Raw genomic sequence first — 24,728 nt, 5'->3', positions numbered from 1 at the left:
GACTGGCCATGGTGGTGGTGGTACCCGGACCATCTACATCCACACAGGAGGCTGCAGTGCAGACCGGATCTCCTCTCCAAAATGAACGGGAGAATCCATCATCCCAACCTTCCCTTACTGAACTTGGCAGCATGGCTCCTGAGGTCCTTCGATATGGCCATCTAGGACTCCCTCAGGAGTGCATTAACATTTTAAAGGAATCAAGGAGGCCTTCCATGAGAAAATCTTATGCATTTAACTGGAAGTGATTCTACATGTGGTGTTCGCAAAAGGTGTTTCAGCTGACCCAAGGGCAGGAGGAGGTAATTTCATCTTATCTCCTGCACTTGGCCAATTCAGGTTTCCAGTTTGCTTCTGTAAAAGTCCACTTGGCAGCCAATACGTCATACAGACAATCACTCTCCCAACTATCCTTCTTCCAGCTTCAGTTTGGTAAGGATTTTTCCAAGGGTTAAGGACAGTCTTTCTCCTAATCTGCTCCCGTTCTCCTCCCTGGGAGCTCAATTTGGTTCTTTCCTAGCTCATGGGTCCTTATGGGTTCTCCTTTTGAACCGATTCACAAAGCAACCCTTTAACATCTCATATGGAAGGCTGCATTCTTGGAGACAATCACTTTGGCTTGTACAGTGTGCGGAATCCAATCTCTCTACTCTAAAGAGCCATACATGGTGTTTCACAACAACAGGGTGGTAATAAGAACCCACCCTTCGTTCCTGCCTAAGGTGGTGTCTGATTTTCACATTAATGAGTCAATTTTCCATAATCCCACCACATCTGCTGAAAGATCGCTCCACTCCTTGGACCTAAAAAGAGTCAGACATTTTTATCTAGACAAGTCTAAGGCTATTAGGAAGTTGGATCACTTGTTTGTAAATTACGGTTCCATCAGAACAGGTTTCTCAGCTTCTAAACACTCCATCTCCAGATGGATAGGGTCATGTATCAAGCTGGTTTACCAACTGTATAATAAGCTCCTCGGGGCAACTCCCACGGCTCATTCCACAAAGGGAAAGGCAGCTACTGTGGCTTTGCTGCACAATGCACCCATCTCTGAGATCTGCAAAGCAGCCACGTGGAGGTAGGTTCATGCATTCACAAGATGCTACTATCTGGATTCAGATACAAGAGCAGGCCCCCAAATGGGCCAGGCCTCTTTGAAGAATGTATTCCAAAGCTGAGCCTGATGCTCTTAAATTCTTTCCATTTGTCCACAGAGGTAGAGGATGGGCTTGCTATTCGATTCAGTGCTTATGACTATTGATGAGGATCCCCAGGAAGAGAAGAAGGAAAGGATGAGTTACTTACCTGTAATTCTAGTTCTCTTCCAGGGGTATCCTCATCAATGTCATTAGGCAACCCAACCGCCTCACCGGATAAATGAGCATCTATTAATTGGTTTTCTTTGTGTCCTGATCTTTGGGTCTCTGCAAAGAACAACTGATCTAACTGTCACCACCCCTGAGACTTAATGCAAAGCTAGGGGTCATGGCTGCCTTAAAGGCACAGTGCCAGTTTTGCTCTATTTTCTTTCAGTTCCTATACTGTTAAGATTCCAATGCAGTCTTTGAGCTAACAGTGCCTTCTTTTTATTTTTATTTTTATTTTTTACCATTTTTATTGATTGCAAGAGAGAATATTTACAATACTGAAATCGCATTAATTATGCATACATATATGAAAAAAGAAACTGTACATATAGTATTCATTGTATATAAGAGAAAACAGAAAAAGAGAAGAAAAAAAGAAAACACAAGCGTGCCGGTAACGCAATACAATTAGTTTATAAATGATCCCCATATTTTTTCCCTTCGTTCTAGTGCTTTTGGACCTCTTAGTTTAGCCAGTGATAGCTCCATTGTATAAATTTCATGAATTAGATACCACCAATCCATAACAGTTGGGGGTTCTTTTGATATCCAGGTTCGTGCAATGGCCAATCTCGCGCAAGAAAAAATAATTGTTATTAAATCCTTGAAATTACTATTATTATCTTGTATATCAAGTAAGAGTAAGTGGGCAGATATGGCCGGAAAAGTTATTTGTTTTTTATTCAGAACCTCGGTTATTCCTGCCCAAAAAGTTGAAAGTTTCGGACATTGATAAAGCATATGTTCAATAGCAGCGGCTTCTTTATTACATTTTGGACATTTGGTACGTTCATTAGAAGTATTGCCAAGTGTCCAGTTTGAGATTGTCTGTGGTGTATAGTATAATTGGGTGATTGTCCTGTAGAATTGTAGCCTTAAATTTGAAGAGTGGACAACTCGATTAATTTGTTTAAATGAGCTGGTGATCTGGTTGGAATTGATATTAATTCCCAGCCTATTAGTCCATTTGTCTGCTATCTTCCCACAATCACCAACATGGCCTTTATTCAACAGAGTATAGCTTTTACTAATAAGAGATTTGGAGATTCGAATAAATACATTGAAGAATCTCTGATTGATCAACGCTCACAATTTTGTTTTTGTTAATCAAAAAATCTTGTAGCTGTATGTATTTAAAGTACATGGTATCTTTAATCTTATATAGTATTTTTAATGTATTGAAGCTTAGAAGACCTTCTGAACCATAAAAATCTCCTAAAGATTTAATACCATGATCTAGCCATTGAGCGCTAGCGCCATCAGAGAAGATGTTTGGTAACCCCGGGTTCCCCCATATTGGTAGTTCAGCGTTAAAAAAGGGAATTTTATTTGTGTCTATAATTTGATCCCAGATTCTTTAGATGGCTCTAACAGTCTTGAATTTAACTCTTTTGTAGTAGTTTGGGTCATGGACCCGAAATAAGAATTGGTTGCTTTGTGGCCCTAACACGAATTGGTGTTAGAACAGAGGAGTTTCTTTGGACAAGAGGCTGCGTATACGTGAGATAAAAGTAGCATAAAAGTACATTTTTAGTTCTGGGAAGTTTAATCCTCCTTTTTCAATAGATAGTTTCAGTGCCGTCATTGACCTGCAAGCTTTTTTGTATCCCCATATATAGTTGCTACAGATACTTTCTATCCTCTTAATGTAAGATATATTCAGTTGTAACGGGATAGATCTAAACAGGTAAAGTATTTTGGGTACTATTTTCATTTTAATTGTATTGATGCGTCCGATCAAACTAAGTGGTATTTTATGCCAATTTTTGAGAGTGGATGTAATATCCTTTCATAGGGGCTCATAATTTAATGAAATGATTTTATCAATGTTCGAAGTAAGTTTAACCCCTAGATATGTAGCGTCAGGGCATAAGCCTATTATCGGTTGAAGTGGTTTATAATTCGCTATTACTTGGGTTTTATTAACATTTAAGCGATAACCCGATATATCGCTGAAATCACTAGCTTCCTTAATTATATTAGGTATAGCTTGTACCAATTCGGTGGTAAAGATGGCAATGTCATCAGCCAAAGCTGTAATTTTTAAGGTATTGCCTTCATGTTCTATTGGAATAATACGGTCTTGGATCATAAGAGCATTTAGGAATGGTTCTAAGGCTAAAGCAAAGAGCAGGGTTGAAAGAGGGCACCCCTGTCTAGTACCCCTTTTTATCAAGAAACTATCTGAGTTATTACCTAGATAGCTTACTATAGCTGTTGGTGTTTCATATAGGGATTGTATCCATCTCAAGTATTGTCCCTGTATACCAAATGATCTGAATGTTGCCCATAGATACTCCCACCCCACTCGGTCGAATGCTTTCTCAGCATCTAGCATAACCATTCCGAGTGGGGTGTGAGTGACCGCCGCAACATCAAAAGCAGTTATTGCGGTGTTAATATGAGCAGTAGTGTCTCTCCCCACCACGAATCCATGTTGTTGGCAGTTAACCAGATCGGGCATTATAGGGGCTAGCCGGTTGGAAAGTATTTTGGCGAAAATCTTTGCGTCAGTATTAATTAATGAAATTGGTCGGTATGATCCCTGTTCTTCCGGTGGTTTATTTTTTTTCAAAAAGAAAATAATTTTTGCTATGCGCCAAGAAATGGGGGCACTACCTGTTTCAGCTATAGAATCTATCACCTGATGAAACAGAGGAAGTAATTCTTGTTCGCAGATCTTATAGATCTCCATAGGTAGATTGTCTTCGCCTGCGGCCTTGCCTAAAGGGAGTGAGTATATAGCCTTTTTTATTTCTTCCATTGTGATTTTAGTATCAAGTATTTTGGTTTTTTCCTAATCTATTCTTGCAGGTCTGTGAATTTCTAGATAGGATTCTATTGTTTCTAGTGTGGGTGTATTCTCTGGAGTATATAGATAGCAGTAGTATTTAGCAAATTGTTCTAAGATCTGTTCTGGTTTTTGATATTTTTTGGAATCCAACCCTTTTATTATTTTTATGGTGGTTTTAGCCTTTTTATCGGCTACTTTATAAGCCAAAATTTTTCCAATTCTATCTCCCCATTCATATTGTGTTAATTTATATTTATGTATTTTGGAGCTATATTTTTCTCTAAGAGTTTTCTTTAGGACTGCTCTTAATGAGATTAGTGTTAGTTTTATCTCTTCAATATTAGTGTTACCTTGTGTAATAGCATCTGCAAGTTGTTGTTCGGCTGCTAAAATATTGGAAGTAGCTAATTTTTCAACTCTTCTCTTGTCTGCGTTGTCCCGGAATATATATTGTTGTGTATAGCCTCTGATACTACATTTACAGGAGTCCCATACATAGTTAACAGCAGTGGAATTATTATTTAATGATATATATTCTAGTATGTGGTTCTTCAGACCCAAGATGAATTTAGGATCCGTAAGTAAGTATCTAGGGAATGTGAATTGGCGAATAGTTTGTTTAGTATCCAAAATTTTGAATTCAAACAGTATCGGATTATGATCAGAGGCAACTTTGGGACAAATTTCTATTTCGCAATCAGTTAGAATATTATCAGTTGTCCATACCAGATCAATCCTAGAGAAAGTTTGGTGTGGGGCGGAGAAGTGGGTGAAGCCGGGAATTGTAGGATATTTAGTGCGCCAAACGTCTTTCAAATTATGTATCCTAGCTAGTTCCTCTATGGCATATCTCACTTTCCTCATCCAATTTCTAGTGCATTTACTTGTAGAATCTATAGTATAGTTCATAGCGCAATTAAAATCCCCCATTAACACCAGTTCCCCATCCCAGTCAAGTAATTCAATAGTCAAGTATTCATACAGTTTGGGTATATCAACATTTGGGCCATAGATAATACAAAATACATAGCATTTTTGATTAAATTGCAGTTGAGCTATTGCCCACCTGCCTTTAGCAGTACTAGTAGTTTTGGTAACATTTAGTTTTAACCATTTCTGTTTCAAAATAGCACTCACCGGTTGGTTGTAACTATAGTTGAACAGACAACAAGATCGTAGCCCATTTGTGATAATAATTTGCGGTCACTGTATCTAATGTGAGTTTCTGAGAGGAATACCATATGTGGTTTGTACATATTAATTTCTTCTTGTACCAGTTTTCTTTTACATTTGTTATTAAGACCGGCAACATTCCAAACCAAACATCTAAGAGAAGACATACATTATAATGGTCTCACTTATTCTTCTCCATATATTAAGTTCAAAAATCTTGTTATACTTTTTTACAAATTTTTCTCTCTTGCAATAGTTTTTCCCCCCCCTCCTTTCCCCCCCCCTGACCACCCACCAGGGACAGCTGGTTCCCTCCCCCCTGTACCTACCTGGAACCCTGTACCTACCCAGAAGCCTCCCTCTATCTTCTGCTGCCGGTAGAGGGGCAGCCAGTCAGAGAGGATTCTCCTAGAACCCCATCCCTCAGTATTATTTTCATACACAAAGGAGAAATAAAGCACCTATAGCCCTTTTAAGAGTATCAACTTCACCAATCAGGTAAAAAAAAAAAAAAAAACTTTTTGTAAATTCTTGGTGTCTATAATCATCCATGATAGCTTAGTCATGAGAGTCTGGTTTTCTTTTCCGCGCCCTTTCTCTTATTTAAGAATTCATTTTGGAAAGATATTCTTCCGCCTTTTTAACATGTCCGGACTTTATAACTTTGAGACGGGCGGGTTCTTGAAGATAAACCGTTGCTCCATGAGACTTGAAGGAATCAATCATTTTGCGTAGCCCCCACCTTTTATCCATGGTAGCCTTGCTGAGGTCTGATTTAACAAAGAAAGTTAGATTGTCAATTCTCACTGGGGTGTTTGGTCTAGCTTTAATAGAGACAGCTTGTCGCAGTAACAAATTGCCAAAATAGATTAAGATAGGCCGTGGATATTTACTTTCTTGAGATCTAGGAATAATAGGAAGTCTGTGTGCCCGTTGAATTTGAGAATCCCAGTCCCAATCAGCCAGATCCGGGAATGCCCTCTGTAGAATTTTTACAATGTATGCCCTTGCATCTGCTCCCTCCGATCCTTCGGGTATTCCAAAAAGTCTTAGATTTTGGCGTCTTTGCCTATTTTCCAAATCTTCCACTTTGTTCTGCAAGTTCTCTATCTCATCGTTGTGTCGATCTGAGGTGACCGTAGTAGTGGCTAAAGTTTCCTCCACATCTACTACTCTTTGCTGTAGTTCTTCAATTTCTTTAGTTACTCCACTCAATTTGCTAGTGACTTCCTGAAGACAACTGTGTATTTTGCTATTATCTTCCCTTAGTTTAGAAAACTGTTCTTGTACCTCTTGGCGATGATCCATTAATGTTTTCAGAATTAGATCCAGAGATGAGGCGTTAGCAGAAGTCGATGTATCATTAGAGATCGGTGGAGGTGAGCTAGAGATATTAGATGGTACCGTTACCTCGCTGTGGGGAGATGTGGAGACGAGAGATTTATCGTTTTGACTCGATATAGTGTGTCCGATATTATCTTCCCTTAAGTTAACAATTTGCAATATATTCAAAGAAGCAGGCGCAAATGAAGCCGGAGACGCAGGAGGGGTCGCTGTGGTAGGCGGATTGTCCAAATTATCCAAGTCTAGTCCTATTAGATCAGAACTCTCGGATAAAGCAACTTGCGTTTTTTTTTAGATTGATTTTGAAGTTTTTCCCAGCAGTATTATTGTCCTCGGGACCATCTAGTGGTAGATCTTTAGGCCCCTCTTTTTTTTTTATTTGAACCCATTTACTCAGCGGGCTTGACTCAGCAATCAGTTTCCCTCCACTAATAGTGGGTATCAAGAAAGTTAATAATGCGGTAGGATTCATGTTCCTTTCTCCTCTTTTTGCTTTGGTTTTGGCTTTCCCTCTTTTTTTTAAAGCAGATAATCTGTTAGGTTTTAATTGAGCTGAGTTTTAATCTGTATCCTTATCTGCATCGTCGGTTTTCCCTCCCTTCACTAGCTCCTCATATTCTTCGTCATCAATGTTAACATCTGGGAGTATCTCATTCTCAGTGTCATCCTTTCTATCGTTGCCATCACAGTGTTTATCACCCTGACTATTGGCTCTCTCATCAGCTCCTTCCTCGACTAGGGTCGATTCGGTGATTTGTAGTGCCGGTGTGGAGGTTTCCGTTAAGTTTTCTAGAATAGTCTGATCAGTTAGGGCCAGTTTGTTAAATCCAGGATCATTAATATTATTGCTAACAGTAGTCTTATCTACTGACATTTCAGTAGACGTCGCAGCATCCTCTTCTGTATCTTTTTGTTTGTCTTTTTTTTTAGTAATTGCTGTTGTTACTGTGTTATTGCCTTTTGGAGTATTTAAGACTAGTGGAGGAGGTTGAGCAGGAGGTTGAGCAGGAGGTTGAGCAGCTAGTTGTTTCCCCATTGGTTTCTCCGTCAGTCGAGGAATCCTTGCTACTACTGCTGGTGAAATCGGTTTAAGTGCTGATATACACACCTCGTCTGCTCCTCCTTTCACTGGGGTACCTTTAACTACTCTAGCTTTAGTAAGCTTTGGCGCCATGAGCACTGTTTTACCTCCCTGCTCTCTTCTCCTGACAGTGGGCAGCTCACTTCCCCCTCATCTTATCCAATGCCTCCGCCTTGTAAGTATCAAATCCGCAATAGAAGTGGCAGCGTGGTGCAACGTAGTGCAGTATAACAACGGAGAGTAGTAGTAATAGTAGTGTATGTTTAGTATTAGAATTGTATTGCCTGTATTTTCTGGTTCACAGTTCTCAGCATATAGTTTGCAGACTTTGAAAAAAAAACCCTCGTACTCAAGCTAACTCAAAAGAAAATCTCTCCAAACTTCTCCAAAACCCCAGCAGCGCTGCCTTTTACAGTAATAGTGACAGTATCAAACAGAAAAACAGTGTGTCCTGCACCTCGCAATTCGCTTCACTGCTCACTTCACTGCTCTCAGTTCGCAGTTTATTCAAAAAAAGTTTTCAATTTTCTCGGTCCTAAGTCCTGAGGCACCGGCTTCTATCTTAATCCTCCGTCTCTGCCTTGCAGCTCGCAACAGTTTTTCCAGCTCCCTGGCTCCTGGCACCCGACCCCTGGCTCCGGCTCCCAGCTCCCAGCTCCGGCTCGCAGCCCCTCCTTCCTACCTCCCTCCTCCTTCCTTGCAGCGGCACCGGTACCAGCGACCTCAGCAGTGTTTCCTCCAAACCTCGAGCCTGGAACCACAAGCTCATGCCCCTCTGAGCCTCAGTAAAGTCGTAGGTTTTCTTCTGCAGCGCCGCTCCTCACACAGCGCACCGCCAGCGCCTCACCTCACCGCGCCTGTAGCTTTTTCAGAGCCAAAAGTGATTTCAGCTGCGATGGGTTAGTTTTTCCCGTTTCCCGCTGCTAGTATCTCTTTGTCAGCAACAGGCAGGCAGTCATCGACATTAAACCTCAAACATCGGAGCGCTACAACATCAAATGCTTTTCAGTGCCTCTCAGTGCTTCTCAGCGCTAAAGCGTCAAGGCCTTTCGGCGTTCCTCAGTGCGATGTCTGTGGTGTCATCAGAACAGTCGAGGGTGGACGGGATTCTAACAGAGCGTCCTCTCCGTGGCGAGTCTACACCGTCATCTTGGCTCCACACAGAGTTCCCGGGCTAACAGTGCCTTCTATGTTACATTGCAGCTTCTGCCACTATCATATGCAATCATACACCCATACAGACACTCACATACCGCTACTTACCCATAGAGTTACTCACACAGTTAGTCAGTCATGCAAATAATCAATCACATTCCCATTTACTCATCTACACAGTTGTACACACACCATCTCACCTATTTATACAGATACTAACACATGCTAACTCTCTAATACAAGCACTGACACACGCACACACTCATCCATATAGCCACTCTCACTCACTCTTACATATAATCATGTATATATACCCCAACACTCACATATAATGCCTTTCACATATGTAGTTACTCACACATGCACCACTGAGACATCCATTTACTCACCAACACAGCCATACATACACTCACCCACCCATACAGCCCCTCACATGTGCACTCTTGAACCCATACACCCAGTGAATCACCCAGTAACACATCCATACAGGGAGACACACACACACCCCCCACCCACCCACACAGACACTCAGGCACTCAGATAACCAATCAAAAACCCATATAGACTCTCAGGTAGCTTCTCACCAATCCAAGCAGCCACTTGCACACCAACTGACAGACGATATATATATAAATATAGCGAAAATCTTCAAAACCTCCTTCACGGCGAAATGAAGAGACGGACTCCACGGCTTCAGGCAAGGCAATGTTTTTTATTCTTGCAACCTTTCAAGGATGACGCGTTTAAAGCATCAAAGTGCTCTTGATCACACACCAAGCACCGCGTCAACTCTGCTTTTTAAACTTTTCAAATGCCACCTCCTTTCTTGAGTCACATGACCACTTCCATAGACATTGAGAAAGTACTATCAACTGCATTTTCAGGGGCATTTTAAATCTATAGTAATGTTTGTAACATTTTACAAAAATACATTTCATTGTTCAAAACAAAGGTCTTATTGCTTGGTCTTAAAATAGCACGATAACAATTAATTATCCACCACTTGAATGCTGAAGCCCGTATACACATATTGCATTAAAATATTGCAATGAAATAGCTGGTGCTATAAATATTTATCTTTATAAATACCTATATACAATATCTACATTTAAAAATGCAACTATAATAACAATTCATGATAGCTGCTTAATGCATGGCGCATGGCTTCAATGTAGCTATATAAATAGTCATGGAACAGATAACCTTATGCGATACCTTGTCGTACCAGTTCCTTAAGGTCTGTATGAAATATGTAACATGCTCCCTTGGTATACATACTATATACAACATTTATATTTACATCATATCCTTCAGACATTAATCCAAATATTGCCACCGCCCGGTTTTTAAATAAGAACCACCTCTCACGTAATCGGTTTAACCTTCTTTTATCTATATTTCAATTTTTAAACAGAGCTAAATACAAATTAACTATAATATCACCTTTGTTCCTTGTCTTACTGCCCTTCCATTGTGCACTTTTTCCTGTATTCTCCATGAAGTTACGTGGCATGTGTTTATGTTACAAATGTAATAAACTGTGATACCCTCTAACCAATACCTACATGGTCTATTCATATATCTAAAATCAAGATACTCAGACCTTTCTATATATATATATATATATATATATATATATATATATATATATATATATATATATATATATATATATATATACACTCCACTAATGCTGGTGAAGGAATCAGGCTGTCACGGGCGGTTCTGTTGCAGCTACCAGCAGGCTCGTAATTATTCCACAAATCTCCAAAGTATTGAAGAGAAACAGGACACCCAGAGCTCAAGTTAAAGAATTTATTCGGCAGATGAAAAAATCCACGACGCGTTTCGCCAATACGGACGCGTGACCAAGCCGTATTGGCAAAACGCGTCGTGGATTTTTTCATCTGCCGAATAAATTCTTTAACTTGAGCTCTGGGTGTCCTGTTTCTCTTCAATACTTTGGAGATTTGTGGAATAATATATATAGTGGCATCAGTGGACTTAACCGAGGATGATGCTAATCTGGACCCGCGACAAAAGATTTTTTTAGGGGATATGCGCCTGGTTCTATCACAACAACAATGGGAACAAAACCATGGGGCGCAAAGAAATACACGTGGTCGAGCAAGGGGAAGGGGAAGATACTGGCAGCCAAGATTCGCCAAACCCACACAAGGAGGAGCAGAAGGAGAAACGGCTACAAACGAAAAAGTTGGAACGCAGACCAGATTAATGAGGCAAAAGAAGGGGAAGTGAATGAGGAACTTCAGATAATTAACCTCTCAGGAAAGGAAATTTCAGAAGCGGAAATCTCGCTACTAAAGAAGGGAATCAACTTCTGCCCAACGGCTCACATGGACATGGCTCAGACACGAATTGATCTATACCTCTATATTCGTAAAATTAAACTTGCAAAATTCTTTGCTGAGAGAAAAAACAAACCCATGATAACCAAATGTCAACCCAAACCAACATCCACTCTTTCTGCTAGGGATTCTGAAGCATTCCTGACGGTACTAAATTTAAATGCCGAAGAGGGACAGGAAATTGACCTAGAAACAGCGATACCACAATTGGGAGCAGGAACCAGTGGTCTCAAGGCAAAATCAAAATTTTACCCTCAACTGACACCAGGAAACAAAATAGATCTGTTTCAGGAGGCGGTTATCCATGATTTATACAAAATCAACATGAAAACCAATACCAAGGATAACCTTACTAAAATTGAAAGGCAGGCCTTGATCTCGCTACAAAACAATGAAAGCTTTGAAATCAAGGTAGCCGATAAAGGCGGAAACATAGTATTATGGGACCGAAAACTATATGCTGCAGAAGCAATGGACCAATTGAATAACCAACACTACTATGAAAAACTTGAAAACAATCCAATTGATAAAATAAAAAGAGAATTGGACAAAAAAATCAACCAATGGGAAAAAGATGAGCTTTTGGACTTTGAGGAGAAAAAATACTTAACTGTGGATTTCCCTAAAACAGCCACTGTGTACTTTCTGCCCAAGATCCACAAAAGTGCCACCAGACCACCAGGGAGACCAATCGTGTCAGCCAATGGCTCCTTGCTGGAACCATTATCAAACTTTATTGATCACTACTTAAGTCCACACGTAAAAATCCTACAATCGTATATAAAGGATACTACTGACTTTTTGTGCAATCTGAAACAAATTGAATGGCAACCTGAATATATCATGATCACAATGGATGTGATCTCGCTATATACGAACATTGACAATGAGATGGGTCTTAATGCATGCAAACATGTGCTCAAAGAACGGAATATTCATTATCAAAAGCACAATAACATGCTATTGGAAATGATCAACTATCTGCTATGCAATAACATCTTTATGTTCGGTGATATGCTATACAAACAAAAGAATGGAGCCGCCATGGGCTTTTCCTTTAGCCCCAACTATGCCTGTACCGCCATGGGATGGTGGGAGGAAACAACGGCATGGGATGAAAAACTTCATACATTCACACAACATATCATAATCTGGAAAAGATTCATAGATGACTTATTTATAGTGTGGGATGGCGGAGAAGAAAAATTCCTGGAATATTTCCAAATACTAAACAATAGCACACCAGGCATAAATTCACCCACAACATCACCCAAGATACAGCGGTCTTTTTAGACACAGAAGTATACATAAAAAACAATCAAGTGGAAACAACTCTCCATCGCAAAAGAACTGCAACAAATGCAACATTGGAAGCTACAAGCTTCCATCAACAATCACTGATATCGAGCATCCCTTATGGGGAATTTTTGCGTTTGCGTAGAATTTGCAGTGATGAAGGGGAATGGCAGAAACAGAGCAAGACTGCTATGCAACGCTTTCAAAAAAGGCAATACAATCAAACATCCACTAAACAATGCTGGGAAAGAGCGAATCAAACATCAAGATCAGACTACTTGAAATTGAAAGAAACTCAAACTCCAACTGTGGAGGAACCAATCAGATTGATCACAAATTACAGTAAGGAAACTAAACAACTAAATCAAATCCTGAAAAGAAATTGGATAATTTTACAGTTGGATCCAGTGATAGGTAAGAAAATGGGTAAACACCCTACTGTAACATATCGGAGGGCAAAAAACCTACAGGACCAACTTGTCCATAGTCATTTCCAATCTACAGCAAAAAAGACCAACTGGCTAAAAACCAAAGGGTTTATAAAATGTTACAACTGCAAAGTTTGCGAAATCGCCAAGCCAACAACCGAAATAACCATGCCCAACAACAAGGTCTGGCGAATCAGGGAATGCATAACATGCAACAGTAAATACACCATATATATGATTGAATGCCCATGCAAACTAAGATATATAGGCAGCACCATCTGCGAATTAAAAAAGCGCATACTGGAGCATGTTCGTGCAACTGTACATAAGGACAGAAGCAACGCAGTTGCTAAACACATGGAGTCAAACCACGATGGGGACTGGAAACAACTGCGCTTTTGTGGCATTGAAACGATGAGCCTATCAGCAAGGGGTGGCCACAATGAAAGATCCCTACGACGCAAGGAGTCAAAACACATCTTGAACTTCAGAACCATGACGCCTTTTGGTCTTAACCAGTCAGAGGAACTGTACATACATTTGTAAATACTAACTGAATGACCTTCCTCAGCACCTTGCTTGCCATACCTTATTTTAACCAATTTGTGTTCCTCCCAAAATCCCTTTACCACCCCATGTTTTTTCACCTTGTAAAACAGCTCACACTGTAAATAATCGTAAAACCATTGGTTGCCAAATGAATGGCCCACCGGAGGGCATTATTTGTTTAAAATTGTTTAAAATTGTTTAAATTCTTAAAATGCATTATGGTTTGAACAAGGACTTACAACTTACATAAATAATACAATGTATAGACAGAGTCACTGCCCCTTGAAATAACTATAAATATTGCTGACTTAGTCCAATGTTAAGGGGAAACTACCAGTCCCAGAATTCCATTTCTAAATGTGGGACGACCTAGAACCTAAGGGGCGTGTCTTTAGTACTCTAATTTTCCCTAAAATGTGTGACCTTCGTGCACGAAACTGACCGTGACCAAGGCAGCGGACGCTGCCGAAACGCGTTGGTTGTTTTTTGTTTTTTGACCCCCCATGGATTTGTGAATAAAGAAACTGATAAGAGAATAAGCGATTGAACTCCGTTTTTCTTCTGCGACCCCACCCTCCCCGGGACCGGGGAAAACTTGTTGTAAATTGTGAGCGGCTTGCTCATCCGCAGGGGTAACGCGACCAGAGAAAGCAGTGCCTATCGAAGGGGAAGGGAGCCAAGTGATATATATATATATATATATATATAAATATATATATATATATATATATTGATACTCACTAAGAAAAAAAGGAGAAACAGTGTATGTACATTGATTTACAAGTGTGTTTTAAAAAAAAAAGTTTTTATGTACATATACATGGTCTGGTTTGTGGAGAATTTTCTTGCCAGATGGATATCAATAATTATAAAATTAGACTATATCTTATCCACAAGTTTATTGATCCGGTCATAAATAAATCGCTAATAATTTAATCTATGGAAACAAAGTATCAGTTAAAGTTCAAAAGGAAATTCATGTTCTTATAAAGCTCTAATTACATTTTATAGAAATTTGTGCAAATCTTCTGTCATGTTTAGCCCATTAGGGTGTTTGCTCTCCAGTTCTACTATGTATTTTGTCTCCTTTCTCCTTAGTATTTTTTCCCTATCTCCTCCTCTCCTGAGGGGGGCCACTGCATCAATTACAAAATACGTAAGGCACGCTAAGTTGTTGTCATGTGTGGATTTAAAATGCAGTGCAACCGGATACGCATTGTCGTTGTTCACAATTGCCCTGAGATGCTGCAAAATCCTCACGTGCACCTGCAACTTTGTGCTACCCACATAGCGTACGCCGCAGGTGCACCACAGGACATACACAGCATACTCAGTCCGACAGTTGTAATTGCCTTTAATAGCAGTCTGAACATTGGAGAAAGGGGTATCAAAATGGGTAGTGTTTATCCCAAAGTTGCATGCCCGACAGGTTAAACACTTATAAAATCCATCTTTCATTTTTAACCAGGTACTGCCACTACCTAATTCAGGATTTGCTTTCACTAACCTGTTGCGCATGCTGTTCGCTCTCCTGTAGGTAATGGTAGGGGTGTTGGGTAGTCTGCTGCCCAGGATTCCATCAGTAATTATGATGGGCCAATTCTTTTTAATGATGGATTTAATCTTCCGCTCCTGTCTGCTAAAAGACATTATTAAGCGTGGTGCTTCATTGCCATCCACCTCTTTAGGACTCTTTGGTGCTAATAAAGACTCCATAGATGTTTCCTGGGTTTTGGACAGAGCTTTCATTAGTGTTGAACTGCTGTATCCTCTTGCTTTTAAGTGCTCCACCATTTCTTTGGCTCCCACCTCAAAGCTCTCAGGAGTGCTACATATTCTTTTAAGACGCAGGAGCTCCCCATAGGGGATACTTTCAATCACGTGTCTAGGATGTCCACTGCTGGCATGTAAAATATTGTTGCCAGCAGTGGGCTTACGGAATAGGGATGTTGTAATAGTGTGGTTTTCAACTTTGATCTTGACATCCAAAAATTCAGATGTAATTTTGCTTACATTGGATGTAAAGAAGAGATTGAATTGGTTTATATTTAGTGGCTTCACAAAATTTCGGGCACTCAATTCATCTCCCTCCCACACACAAAAAACATCGTCAATAAATCGCATCCAATGCCTTACTTGTTTGAAGCCTGGTGTGACGATGAGATCCCGCTCCTCCCACCAGCCAACATGTAAACACGCATAGCTGGGAGAGAAGCAGGATCCCATCGCCACACCCCTGATTTGCCTCCAAATATCTTTGCCAAACAGAAAGATATTGTTATGCAAACACCAGCTCACCAATTCACATAGCATTTTGTTGTGACAATAGTATTCACAGGATCTTTGGCCTAGATAATACTTTATGGCTTCTACTCCCTTATCGTGATCAATGCAGGTGTATAATGACTCTTTATCAAGCGTCAACATGCACCAATCATTGTGCCAATTAATATATATATAAATATATATATATATATATATATATATATATATATATATATATATATATATATATATATATATGTATATATATTACCTACTGGCAGTCGCCAGTAGGTATATATAGTTAGGACCTACTTTCCATAGGAAATCTGCAACATTCTATTGGGAATAACCGCCGGTTAATGAATGTACGCGAATTTGTCAAAGAAGATGGCCCGTTATGCTCTGCTCCTTTCCTGAACGTTTCGGGGGGATTCGTGAAACGGGGGCTGAGAAAAAAGGGGGGTCCCAAAACGTGTTTTTCCCCATGCAATTTTCCATAGGACGATTAGACACGGCTACAGCCCGAACGGCTGAACGGAATTACACCAAACTTGGCAAAATGATAGGGACTGGTACGCAGTATGGTCTTTTGTTTAAATGATGTAAATCCCTCCAGTAGTTTTTGAGAAAATTGTATTTGAAAAAATGTATATATCTATAGGCATTGCACCCTGCGTGCACTGTAAGCTTACTGTACTCTGTACCTTCCCGAGGCCGAGCTGCATGCTGATTGGCAATATATATATATAGCAATTTGCATTGAAGAATGAGTGGATATATATAAATAAATATTTGGATGGAGGATTTAGTAGCAGTGTCATTGACTGTTTACTTGACCAATTTATAGTGTCTCACTAAATATAGTGGATAGTGACTAAACTGTGTGAATATCTGTATCACTTGGTCAGTTGTTGTGTAAACTGGTTCTACAGTTGGTTACTAGCTATGTGAAAGTCTATATTAGTTATTGATTAGTTAACTGAGTATTTGTATGGGAGAGTGAAAGTGTGTGTGGTTCGGTGGGGGGTGTGTGACTGTCCAAAGATGTGTGAATAGTTGATTCAGTAGATATATGAAGTTAAAACTACATGTTCTAACAGTTGTTTGGGTGAGTGAATCTCTTTATGGGTGTGGTGATGAGCAAATATATTTCTCAATGGTACATGTCCAACAAACTAGAAAAATAAAAGGCAGTGTATGTGTCAGTTGTTGTAAATAAATAAGTATACGTAAGACTCAATGATTGTATGAGTGACTGTATGGATAACTGTATACTTGTAATAGTGATTTTATAATTCACTAAGTATGACTTACTATCTAAATGAATAGATGAAGTGGTGTTTGTATAAGTGTGTAGCTAAGTAAATATGTAAGTATGATACATTGTTTGCATAAGTGAGTAGGATGACTTCATATGTGAATAGGATGTGTGCTGGTGTGTAATGTCGATGTAGGTGTATAAGTATTTTTGATAGTGTTCTATTGTTCATTGACACATGTATGAGTGAATCTACAGGTAAGTGATTAGATATATGTATACATCTATGAATCACTGAGTGGGTTTTTAGATACTTGTATTGCTGTGACAATGGATTCAAATATGATACGCTGTATTTTACAAGGAGTGATGAAAGATTTTACTAGTGTATGAAAAGGTGCATGTGATTGTCACGTGGATGATGTCATCAGTGATGTCATCAGTGATGTCATCAGTGATGTCACTGACCATGTCATGAATGATCTAATATGTGACATCATCAGCAGTGGATTGCGGGTGCGCGAAATATAGTTAGTACAACTAACTATATAGGAGCAATTTCAATGGTTTTTTATGAGTGAAATGTCCAGCTACCTATAACACCCCTAAAACTTATAGTTTTTTGAGTGAATTTCAAAGGTTTTTTAAATGCTAATTCCTAACTATATAAGGCCTGAAACCTATGTTTTTTTCAGTGAATTTCAAAGGTTTTTTAAATGCTAATTCCTAACTATATAAGGCCTGAAACCTATGGTTTTTTGAGGGAATATATATATATATATATACATATATATATATATTACAGCTCCCCTGACACAAAGCCAGAAAACCAGCACTCCCAGTAAATTAAACCACTTTGGTTTATTGCACACAAACAGAAAAACGCGTTTCGGCTTTTGCCTTCGTCAGTTTCAAACTGGCGGCGGTGAGGCGGTTGTAAATAAAGGCAAAAATAAAAAACATAGAAATGGGACCAAGGTCCAAAATCATGAGCACCATCTTGAAACTGTAAATTACGTCCAGGTAATCATATCAATACAAGTCAAATAACGATCTGTGGCACTGTCTGGTATTATAGTTCATATTCAATTATAATGCCCTGAATGGGCATTCATAACATTTCAAATCAAAATTACTTAATTCAACAATAAATCATGACAGTTATCTACAGATTTCATTGAATTCATCAAATGTTGGAAGTATCTACCCCACTCCTTATTTACAAGTTCATAGAGCCTTGGATAGGCTAATATTCTTATATTTAGGAAATCTTCCAGTGATGATCTTCCAACATGTTAAAGTATTGATACATAAGGGTATGTCCCTAGCAGGCTCAGGTTTCTCAGCGACTAAACTTCTTGAATTGTTCCTTATTGCTACAGGTGTGACAGTAGCTCTTCTCCCGCATTCATCCCTCCCGGGGATTTTGTCTGGAGCTCGATAATATATCTAGACTCCAGACGTCTCAATTGACGTTTGTAGTCGCCTCCTCTCAAATCCTGTGTGATGCAGTCTAAGTTGAAAAAACTGAGGAAATTTCTATCACTCTTATGGTGAATCGCAAAGTGACGAGCCATAGGATAACTATCATCCTTGTTCATAATGGCACGTTGATGCTCCAGTATCCTCAGTTTGACTGCTTTTGTTGTGCTCCCTACATAGCGATGTCCACAAGGACATTGCAGGCAGTAGATGACAAATGGTGTGGAACATGTTATAAATTTCGGAATTCTGATTTTAGTTTCTTTATGGGGAACTTTGTAAGATAGCACTCTTTTGCTTGAGCTGCAGGCCTTGCATTTTCCACAAGGGAATGATCCATGCATGGCCTGTAGTTCTCCCTTGGACTTTATCTTTGGCAGGTGACTTCGTACTAATTTGTCTTTTAAAGACTTTGTTTTTCTGAAGCTTATCATCGGATGGTCAGATAAATCCTTGCCAATGACTGTGTCCGATTTCAGAATTTTCCAGTTCCTAAGCATAATAGCTCTAATTTTATTCGCTGCCACCGAATAATTTGTGATTAGTCGTATTATGCCATTACCACCTGTATTCTTGTTCTTATTTTCTTTCAGGAGAGTATCCCTATTTGTTTTAGTGACCCTTCCTTTCGCTTTTGTGAGAGCTTTTTGGGAATATCCTCGTGATGTAAAGCGTCTGATGCTACTCTCAGATGCTACTTCAAAGTCTCTATCTAGAGAGCTGTTGCGTTTTATCCTTAGCAGCTCTCCATAGGGGATACTGCTGATAAGGGATTTAGGGTGGTTACTACGTCCATGGAGGACCAAATTTCCTGCTGTTTCCTTCCTGTAAAGGGCAGTTTGGATCATGCCGGACTCTACGAAGACCCTTAAGTCAAGGAAGCTGACCTCTTGATTGCTTATGTTGTGGGTAAATTTAAGATTCAAATCATTGTTGTTGAGGTCCATTATATACTCCTCAGCCGAGGATTTAGATCCCCTCCAAATGAGGAAGAGGTCGTCTATGTACCTCCTCCAACAAATCAAATTTTCCACCCACATTGCCTTTTCATCGGCCCAGGCCACCTGCTTCTCCCACCAGCCCACGAATAAATTTGCGTAGCTGGGGGCGAAGCAGGTGCCCATCGCCGTCCCCCTTATCTGTCTATATCTCTGATCCTGGAAAACAAAAATTTTATTGTTCAAACAAAATGATATAAAATCCAAAATCATCTTGCTGTGTTCCAGGTATTTTGCAGGGCGTAAGTCCAAAAATGTTTTTACTGCTTTCATCCCTTCAGAGTGTCCAATGCTGGTATATAGGCTGGAGATGTCCATTGTTCTCATCAGCATGTCATCTTCCCACTCCATATCTTGAATTTGTCGCAGGAAGTCCTTGGTGTCTCTCGTATATGAACTCAATTGCGTGACCCAAGGTGCTAGAAATAAATCAATAAATTTGGACATCTTCTCTGTGAGTCCTCCTATGGAGGAAACAATGGGTCTCCCAGGTGGTCTAAGGGGGTCTTTATGAACTTTAGGCAAATGGTAAAAGCTCGGTAGTCTAGGTTGTTTGTTTTGCAAGTAGAAGTGTTCTTCCTTTGCAAGGATCCCTTTGCCATACCAGTAATCGATTAGTAGATGGTATTCACGGATACTGGTAAGGTATTCTTGTTCTGTGGTGGGTGAGTAGTTAGTACAGTCTTGCAGCTGGTTTAAAGCTTCTTTGCAGTAGTTTTGGCGGCTTTGAATAACAACATTTCCGCCTTTATCTGAAGGCTTGATGACAATTGAATCGTCTTTCTCCAAACTCAAAATGGCATCTCTTTCATTAGGTGACAAATTCCATTTTACAGAGTGTTTTTTACTTTCCTCTTCTTTAGATAGTTTCTGCAATTCTCGATTAACAGTGTCTGAGAAGATGTCTATGGCATCCACAGCAGTTTGTGGTAGAAAGCGTGAAGGCGGTTTCAGATTACTATTTTCTCCAATCTGAACAATGCCAATGTTTACGCCTCTATCAACTGTTGTCGTTCTGGGAGGAGGGGTAGGGTCATTTTCTTCCAATAGTTCTTCCAGCACCGCCATGTTCTCCAAGTCCCTAATGTTGATATCCAAGGGGTCACATGGATCGGTTCGTACTTCTAGCTCCGTTCTTTGTTCTTTCTTCTTAAGGGCTTTTTGTTTGAAGAATTTCCACAGTTTTATTTTGCGGACAAATAGAAATAAATCAATACGCGTCTGCGTATACTCGTAGCAGCTGGTCGGACAGAATGTCAATCCTAATTTCAGCACCTTTTGTTCACTCTGTGTGAGGGGTCTTGACGAAAGATTGATTATATTTAGATCTTCTGTCACTTCTTCTTGTTTCTGGGTTGTCGATTCCTCAGTTGCCGAGTTGTTTTTTCTATGTTTCCTCCCTCCTCTTCTCGTGATGCGCCTCTTTTTGCAGTTTGTAACTTTTCCGGTGGTCGCTTCTTCCCATCTGTTAGACCTGGCATCATTGGCATGAGTCTCTCCTCCATTTTTTCAGTTTGCCTCCTCTGTTTACCATGTTTTTGCTGGTAAATGCTTTGGGCACTGTTCCACTGCTGATCAGTGCCACAGTGCAAGTGCTCCCTATGTGAAATTGCTGTATTGATTGAATTCCATGTATGGCTTATTTGGTTTACTATCAGTCCCTAGTAGAGTGCACCAGGAGTGCCAGGGCTTGTAAATACAAATGCTGCTAGTGGGCCTGCAGCACGTGTTGTGCCACCCACAAGAGCGGCCTAGTAAAAGTATGTCTGAAGGTCTACCATTGCTAGACCACGTGCAGTCCGGTACTGTCACGCAGACTGCGCAAGTACACCTACTTGCCAGTCCCTAAACCTTCCCTTAACTTCATGTTAGTCACCCCTATGGTAGGCCCACGGGCAGGGTGCATTGTAAGCATAAGGTAGGATAAGCCTGACAAGGTTGGCATGTCCTAATAGTGAATTACAGCCATATTCGTTTTTCACTAGTGTAAGGTAACCTGCTCTCCATCAGTTAGAATGGGCTGCCAGGATTATTAATGCTATAATCCTAGCGGGCTCGGGGAGCATGGTGCAATGTCGAGTTTGGTATCCCTGAACTCAGGGTTTAATAACGCATCCGTTTGGGTGGATGGTTTTTGGACTCTGTGTTTGAAAATAGCACTTTTAGAAAGTAGCTATTTTCTTGTCTAACTGTCTACCGGTCTCTGCTGGTTCTAGTGTGCGTGTGACAGGAGCTGGGTGGCTCCAGAGGTCTGAATGAGTCAGTGTGGGATGAGTGGGGCATTTGCATTGAGAGTAGGGGAAGAGTAGCTCCTGATAGCCTGCCCTGCCTGATACAATGCTGGCTCCGCCCCCCTGCCAGGCGACTGATGACTCTGTGCCTGCCTGGGACTTTCCTGGCCCACCTCCTGCCGGGCAACTGATGGCCCTGCCCCTGCCAGTGACAATGCTGGCTCCGCTCCTGCTGGGCGGCTGAAGACTCTGCCCTGCACAGTGAATAGGCCAGGTGCTTCGGCCTGGCAACACCCACAACAAACCCAAGATGGGGGGAAATTCCCCTGCATGGACAAAGGGATCAAAGCCAAAAAGGGGTATAAGAGAAGGACCCCTGAACCAAGAATTTAGATCACTTCTGACAAGGAAACCTGAACCAAGGACAAGAAGCCTGCTGATCTAAGGACTGCCTACCCCTTCTGCCAGAGTGCTGTTTGTTGGGGGAATCCTGCATTGCTTCTTTATTTTTGCCAAGGAACCAGGAGAGAGGAACTGTGTGTGTACTCTCAATCTTTGCTAAGAAAATCTCCAAGGGCTGGAAGAGTGCCAGTCTCCTGTTGAAGTCACAGGGCTAAAGGACTTCATCTGCTTAAAGTGCTGTTTGCTGGAACTTGTGAATCCAGCACCTCTGAAAGAATCCAGCAATCTCGACGCTGACGGACGCCGCCGAATCCAGCTCGACATCGTGAGTAACGGCTCCAGTGTCCCGCTTCCTCGACGCCGGCCGCCGGGCCCGATCGACGCCAGTAGCGACGCCAGTGAGTAGCGAGTTCGGCTCCAGCTCCGAGTGACCCTGTGTCGACGCCGCTGCTGATCGCATCAACATCGAGCCCTCTCGACGCCGTGAGCGCTGCTCACTCTTGCAACATCGACATCGACGACGCCGTATCCTGCTTCATCTCGTGAGCGCTGCTCCCGCCTGACTTCGGTCGACGCCGCTGCAGATGGCCCCGACTCCGAGGCCCGATCGACGCCGAAGACGCGACGCCGGACATCTCGACGCCGCTGATCATCGAGTGCTTCACTTTTCCAAGGTACTGTGTTGTGGGGGTCTGTGCGACTCCGGGCTCGACGTAGCGCTCCTCGCGGTCGACGTCGAACCTTGGGATTAACTTTGCCTCGAGGTCGTGTGACTCCCGTGTGGGTTACATTGTTGCCAAGAACTGTGTTTTAAAGAAGAAGAGTTGCTTTTGATACTAAAGACTTTGTGCTAAGAAGAAACCGTACTTGAACTATTATTTTTCCTTCCAACAGTATTTATTAAGATTGTGGTATATTTTTGTCGTTATTTGGTCTTGTGCTAAGCCTTATATAAAAATCCTTATTTTTATAATACTACTGTGTCGTGTCCATTCGTAGTGTATTCACTTTATTACTGTATGTGGTCATAAATGCTTAACACACTGCCTCTGAGATAAGCCTGTCTGCTTTGCCAAGCTACCAAGGGGGTGAGCAGGGGTTATCTAAGTGTGTGATCCCCTTGCCCTGACTGGAAAAGGTGTGTCCCTATTTGTCAGAAGTGTATACCTCTGCCAACTAGAGACAGCCGCTTCTAACATTGGTGGGTCAGCAGTGAGGATTTGAACTTTGCATTAATGACCCATGTGCAGTGATTAGTGTGCGCTACATAGTGAAAGCAGACCATAGCGCAGCCACAATCTGTTTTGGTTGGATATCCTATTTTTGTTCTCCGCTTTCCTGGAGCTTGATTTTGGAAACTGCCAGTTTTGACCATGAGTAATGCTGGAGGCACTACACCTGTTGTTGAGGAGGAATTTGATAGGAGTAAGATCAATGACTATCCGTTAAAGGATCTGAAATCCTTTTGCAAGCAATTTAAAGTTCCTACCACAGGCTGCAAAAACAAACCAGAATATCTCAAAGCATTGCAGGCCTGGGTAGAGGCCAGAGATCCCTCTGATGCGATGGTGGTACCGCCAGGGGAAGGGGAGGAGGAGGTGCCAGTGAATGGGCCCACATCCCCTCCTGGCAGCAGTGTTTCCTCCAAGGGTCTTTCTCCTGAAGAAAGAGAAGAAAGGGAGAAAGAGCGAGCTTACAACATGGAAATGGCAAAACTTAAGATAAATGGGCAGTTGGAAATAGAGAATGCAAGAGGCAGGAGAGAAGCTGATATGGAGATCAAAAGGTTAGAGTTTGAAAGAGAGAAGTTAGCTTTTGAGCGTGATACCAGGATGAGGGAGTTGGAGCTCAAAGCTAAAGAGTTAGAATTGAATCCCCCTGGTGGCAGCATCCCATCTGTGCCTGCAGAAAGTAGGTTTTATTTTCCTAAAGATGTGATCAAAGATTTTCAGAAGAATGAGGATATTGGTCAATGGTTTAAAGCATATGAGTTAGCATTGTTGGCCCACCGGGTCCCTGAGAAGGATTGGGGAGCGGGGTTGTGGGGTCGCTTTGTGAATGAGGGAAGAGATACCCTGTTAGAGATGCCTGTTGAGGATAGGATGTCTTATGCTCATATGAAAGATGCTTTAATGTTAAGGTATGGCCTAACCCCAGAAAAGTACAGACAGGCCTTTAGAGAATGTAAGAAGTTTCCTGGTACCACGTGGGTGGAATATGTGTCATATTTTTGCAGATCCATGGATGGTTGGGTAAAGGGCAGCAAAGTGGAAAGTTATGATGCTCTTTATGATTTGTTTGCTTGGGAGCACTTGTCTAATAACTGTTTTCCAGAGCTGCGCCAGCACCTTATTGATAGCAAGATATCTAACCCTAGAAAACTTGCTGAAGAGGCGGACCGCTGGGTCAGTACCAGGGTCCACAAGGGTCCAGTGGGAGACTCAGCCAAAGGTGGGCAGGGTCCCCAGCAGAAGAGTGGGGGGGACAAGGGTAAACAGAGGGAGTTCCAGAAAGGGCCCCAAAGTAATCCCCAAGG

General features: G+C 41.2%; 1 protein-coding gene across 4 annotated transcripts in view; it reads left to right on the top strand.

Annotated features, from left to right (window-relative positions):
- LOC144791749 (disintegrin and metalloproteinase domain-containing protein 28-like) overlaps positions 1 to 24,728 on the top strand; it is a 3,662,699-nt gene that overhangs the window by 1,900,053 nt on the left and 1,737,918 nt on the right. The window lies entirely within an intron of this gene.

This window comes from Lissotriton helveticus, chromosome 11 (assembly GCF_964261635.1).
Source record: "Lissotriton helveticus chromosome 11, aLisHel1.1, whole genome shotgun sequence".
In the NCBI taxonomy this organism is placed as follows: domain Eukaryota; kingdom Metazoa; phylum Chordata; class Amphibia; order Caudata; family Salamandridae; genus Lissotriton; species Lissotriton helveticus.
The sequence above is the reverse complement of the archived record's forward strand: the minus strand, read 5'-3'. Positions and strand labels throughout refer to the sequence as shown.